Source organism: Mercenaria mercenaria, chromosome 16, assembly GCF_021730395.1.
Source record: "Mercenaria mercenaria strain notata chromosome 16, MADL_Memer_1, whole genome shotgun sequence".
Classification (NCBI taxonomy): Eukaryota; Metazoa; Mollusca; class Bivalvia; order Venerida; family Veneridae; genus Mercenaria; species Mercenaria mercenaria.
This window is the reverse complement of record NC_069376.1, coordinates 6,650,349-6,656,348: the sequence shown is the minus strand read 5'-3', so window position 1 is coordinate 6,656,348 and position 6,000 is coordinate 6,650,349.

The following is a 6,000-nucleotide window of genomic DNA, read 5'->3' as shown; positions in this document are numbered from 1 at the left end:
TGTTAGAGCAATAATATAATTATTGTTTATAATGTCAGCTTTCTCCATACAGAAACTAACATTCTTCTTGAAACGTAGGAATGTTTCAAACGAAAATTGTTGTTTTATACTCCAAAATTAGTTTTTAATAAATTTAATCTTAAAAATTATGTGTTGAATAAAATACAATGTATTTAAATTAAAATAACAATATTATTGTTAAATAGGCCGACAACGAAGTTACATTTAGTATTCCGACCTTTTAGATAAAACTGCAAGAAAAAACTCATCTAGGTTTACCACACATTTAATTGGTGAAGAACAGAGCAATACATAAACAAATATTTTAGGCAACAGTTTTGTTTTTCACGTGCGATTTTCATTAAAATATGTCCTAATTTTTTTGTTCTAAATACTCTGAATCAACATGGCAAATAGCATGTACAAAATCGACATCTTTCTCTCTGGGTTTAGACATGTCTTGATTTAGCCATTTTCACAGGGCGAAAAGAAAAGTAACATTATGTAGGAGAATTTTCCATTTTTAAAAACAGATGCAGGGCAATAAATTTATGGCAGAACAATTTGTTTCAACAAAAATCACACAAATGCTTTCCCAGATTTTCACTGAAAGGACGAGAAGTTAAACTGTAAGGGTAAGTGTTTGAGTAAGTTAATAGCAGAATTAACCTACGGCTACGCTTCTATTGGAAGACACGCATAAGATAAGAATAAATGCCTGGTTTTCCAGTCCCCGTATAGTTGTTCCAGGAAGGAGGGACAAAAGGACGAACGGATGGAGACCATTTTTATACCCCCCCCCACCGCTAGTGGCGGGGACTTAAAAAGGAATTAACATAAAGTTGTTCCAGTCCAAAGGTCTTTAAGATCAAACGCTAAGTAAAACAAAGCACATACATTACTGAGATATCAGGACTCTGCGGAAAAACAACAATTTGCATAAAATTGCTAGGAGTGGTTTTCAGGGCACAGAAAACAGACGGAACAGAAAGCTTTATAGGAACCTTTCAAAACTATGGCAAATTCAACTAACGTTCCTCCATCTGTAATTGGAAACAAGAGGCCCATGGTGGTCCTGAAGCGCCTCACCTGTCCCCACATGTCAAGTTTTGAATGAGTATGGACGTTTCTTTTTTTATTATTTTTTGACATAGTGACCTAAGTTTTTGAGCACATGTGACCCAGGTTTTGAGCTTGACCTAGACATCATCAAGATAAAAATTCTGACCACTTTTCTGGAAGATCCTGAAAAAATATGGCCCTCCATAGAGTGACAAAAGGTTTTTTTTTTTTATTATTTGACTTACTGACCTTGCTCTTGAAGGAACATGACCCAGTTTGGAAACTTAATATAGGATATCTCAAAGGTGAACATTCTCACCATTTTTCCATGAAGATACATGGAAAGTAGGCTCTAGGGGAAGGTCACCAGGATTTTTATTTGTAGACCTTACTGACCCAGAGTTTGAACCGCATGTATCTAATGTGATAATTTGACCGCACCTACCCCGTTTCAATTGAACTTTGATATCATCAAGGTGACAATCTGACCAATTTTCATGAAGTTCTCATGAAAAGTATGGCCTCTAGAGAGGTCAAAGGTTTTTCTATTATTTGACCTAATGACCTAGTTTTGCTGAGACCGCATTTGACCCAGTTTCGAGCATGAACTAGATATCATCAGAGATGAACGTACTGACCAACTTGCATACATATCCCATGAAACTATGGGCCTAATTTAGAGAGCGTCACAAGGTTTTTCTATTTTTAGACCTACTGACTAGTTTTGATTCGCACGTGACCAGTTTCAAACCTGGACCTAGATATATCAAGGTGAACATTCTCATCATATTTTCATGAAGATCCATTAAAAAAAAGATGGACTCTAGAGAGGTCACAAGGATTTATTTTTTTTAGACCTTCTGACCTAGTTTTTTGACCACACGTAACCCAGTTTCAATCTTGACCAGACATCATCTAGATAAACATTCTGACCAATTTTCATGAAGATCCATTGAAAAATATGGCCTCTATAGAGGTCACAAGGATTTTCTATTTTTTGACCTACTGACCTAGTTTTTAATGCAGTTGACCCAGTTTCATACTGGACGTAGAATATTATCAAGATGAACCTTTTCACCAACTTTCATAAAGAATCCCCGAAAAAGGGGACCTCTAGAGTGGTCACAAGCAAAACGTTTACGCCACGCACGGACGACGGACGCTGCGTGATCACAAAAGCTCACCTTGTCACTATGTGACAGGTGAGCTAAAAAATAAGAGAGAACAACAACATTAATCCAATTTGGAACATATCATTATAGTACGGCCCATTTTGAAAGATAATCTTTGTTTGTTTGTGTTTTGGGGTTAAACGCATTTTTCAAACAAGTATTTCGTTATGTAACGGCGGGCAGTTAACCTAACCGGTGTTCCTGGTTTCTGTTACTGTACAACTGTTCTCGCAAAGTAAATGCCAACTTCCACATGGAATCAGGGGTTGGAGGCTAATGATTTCAGACACATGTCGTTTATCAATGGTCACGGAGACATTGCCCCGCCGAGGATCGAACTCACGACCCTGAGATCTGTAGACCAACATACATACAAAGTAAGCGGCGGTCCTTAAAAGATAATGAATGAACTGGAATATTGTTTAAAATGATGAATTGTATGTTATACAAGTGTTTTAACTCTCACAACAGTGAAAATGTCTGTCATGCATTTGTATATTTATTCTCTTCTTTGGCAATAGGCCTTTTTGTGATACATTTTTGTATCTTCAACTTTTTTTTTTATCATTAATGGGGACCGTTTCCTGAGCAAATCCTGGTCGTTCAAGAACATTCAAGCAAAATAAAATATACAACAATGTCAAGCTTTCTGTGTGCATTATTCAAACAAAGAAGAAAATCTTTAGAATAAAGGAGGCCTGATGCTGCTAATTTACGCTATAAGCAATGCTGGATCTTTCTCTTGTTTGTTCTTTTCTATTTATAACGAACACTGCTAAAAAAGCAAGGGAAGAAAACCTGAATATTGCATTGATCATACCTAAAAAACAAAAGGAATGTGAAAATTATTGTCGTTCTGCATTTAATTTTTGTAAAGTTCATGGGTTGGGCTAAATCGAACGAATAAAATCCAATAAAAAAAGTAACCAATAAATACTTATTCAATTAATTGATCAATAAATCAATCAATTTATGCCATATAAATGTATTCAAAAATTTAAGCCTCTAAGAAGTACAGTAGCAGGCATTTAATTCCATTTGTAATTTTCGTGGGCTTAAATTTTAATCATTTTTTCTGTATGAGAACTTTGAAAATAATCTGTACAGAAAAGAAGAATGGCATGAGCTTATTCAACTTTATTGCCAAAAAAGTCGACATTTTAGGAGGCTTAAAATTGCTACCACTGAAATGTTTAGAAATTTAGAAGTCGATCTTATCACACCAATTATGAAGTATATCATGATATTATTAGTTAAGGATACGTGATATACGCTGTTCAGGGAAAAATCCTTATCAGACGAGAGCACAGCTCGAAGCCGATATAGCTTTTCGAGACAGCGTATATCGGTATCCCGAAAATGGGCACCCATGTGTCAACAAAAGTTGACAAAATTTCACCATTGCAAACATGTTTTAGATTTTGCTATCATGTTTGTACATTAAATTACAGGTCAATCTAGTAAGCATTCATAACGTCAGCAATCATTGTAACAATGCTTACAGCTTTGAAAGGTTTCTAGTAATAGACAAAAGGTATCAAAAAATATATTACATCATTCTAATAGTTTTTTATTTGACTGAGTGGGAAACTGAACAAAAGATGTTCTACAAAATAAGCTACAGAATCCTTTATTAAGACCTTGAAATTGAACAATTGACCCCTTACCTAGACATAAGCAGATTTATCTGGGAAACATAGTAAATAGTCCTTCTTCCTTATGACCTAGTTTTTGAAACACACATGACCCTGGATTCCTACTTGACCTAGAGATATCAAGACAAGTGTTACAAGCTTCTTTTCCTTCAGTTTGACCGAACAGCGACCTAGTTTGTAACCCAAATGACAAGATTCCAACCGACATAAAATTCATCAAGAGAAAACATTCTGCTTAAGAATCGAAAATATTGGGTCACAAATGTGGCCTCTAGAGTGTTCATAAAAAGCTTTTCCTTTGATTAGCCTGCTGCCTAGTTTTTTTGATTCGACCATGTCCCTCTTCAACATTGGCTAGAAAATCATCAAGATTAAAATCAAGACCAAGTTTCATAAAGATTGGGTCACTAGAGCTCCAGATAAGCTGTGTGTATTTTACGCAATTAAAATTTCGAAAACCCATTGAATTCATTCAGTGTGCGTACTTAAAACCGCAATTTACAAATTCCTAAAACACCCAATTTCATAAATATTGCTTGTGCGTATTGCATTTTCTAATCACTAGAAACGCGTTACGAAACTTTTAGGCATGAGTGCAAGACACTAAATTATGTAAATAGCGCAAAAAATGGTTAGAAAAATGGTAGTCGCATAATGGCGGGATACAAATAGTCCTCAGCTATTTTCCTTAATTTTCTTTTCCTAAAATCACATGTCAGATCTATGCTTGAAATGTAGGGTAGCATTTTATTATGAATTAACATTCATGACAATAATTGTTCATGGAAACTTAGTCTTACACCTCCAGTATTAATTTGGGGTCTCATTGTTTTTTTTTTAGTGTTTTTGCAGTTTGTGTATTTGACTGAAATATTTTTCTTGCATCAAACATGACCCCACTTTTTCTACTGATTTTTATTTAGCACTGACAATATTCTCTTAGACAATTGTAAGTTACAGACATTTAAAATGGGTCCTGAGTTGTGTGCGCTGTCATTGGAAATATGTAATTTTTATACAGAATAAAGAAGAACAACTATTGAGTGTGTTATACCTTACTAATGCTAGACAACTGACTGGTTATAGTTTCACAAACAAGGTCGCAGTTTTTTATCGGAAAAATGGCAGTACCATTCAACTGGGATATTGATAATTGATCTCAAACTGCTATAAAGTGAAAAAAAGAAAACAGTATAGAACAAAGTATCTCAAAATACTATTAAAAAATGATTGGAGAAAAAAATATCTTTTAGCACTGTTTACTTAAGATAAACAAAGTCATATTTACCTTCATAAACAGGCATGTAATTACTATATATATTTTTAAAAAGACAGTTATAGAAAGAAGGTGATCAGTAATTATACCATGTATTGTCAAGCAAATAATACTCGGATGTTGTATGTGAGGAATTGGTGAAATACCCAATTCGTTTTAGGCAAATACCCAGTCATTCTGAAAAATTGTAGGTAATGATTTATTTTTACCAAAGTCTGAGTTCAATACTTAATTCAGGCTAAAAATTGATTAGGTAAATACCCAATTGCACCGATAGCTTATCCGGAGCTCTGGGGGTCACAAAATTGGCTTGTGGATGTGTTTACAAGATGGACAATAACCACCCACAATAGTCACCTTGAGCACTTTGTGCTCTGTTGAGCTAAAATAACTCAACACTGTAATCTTGGATATATTTAGAGACATGATAAAGTCACTTCATAAGTTTGAAAAAAATATTTATAACATAAAATATTTTTTATTGGTTTATTTTGAAATAAAACTTGTCTCACTACAGTTATTTTTCCAGAGAATTTCTTGCACATCGGACTGGCGTTTCCGGTGATTTTACCCCATTGCCGGCAAAACTCATCTGGACCCCCCCCCATGCCAGTTGACCTCTCGTGCTGTTAATGACAACTAGTGTAGTATCAAAATAGTACAATCAAACAAAGAAATTTTTATCGAATGAAAGTAGGTTGTTTTCCAATCCATTTGATTATAAATTTCTTTGTACTTTTTTGTTTGATATATGTCTTCTTATCAACCTTTGTTATTTGCATATAGTACTCTTGTTTGTGTATACAATATGAGGAAATAAATTACAGTTTAAACC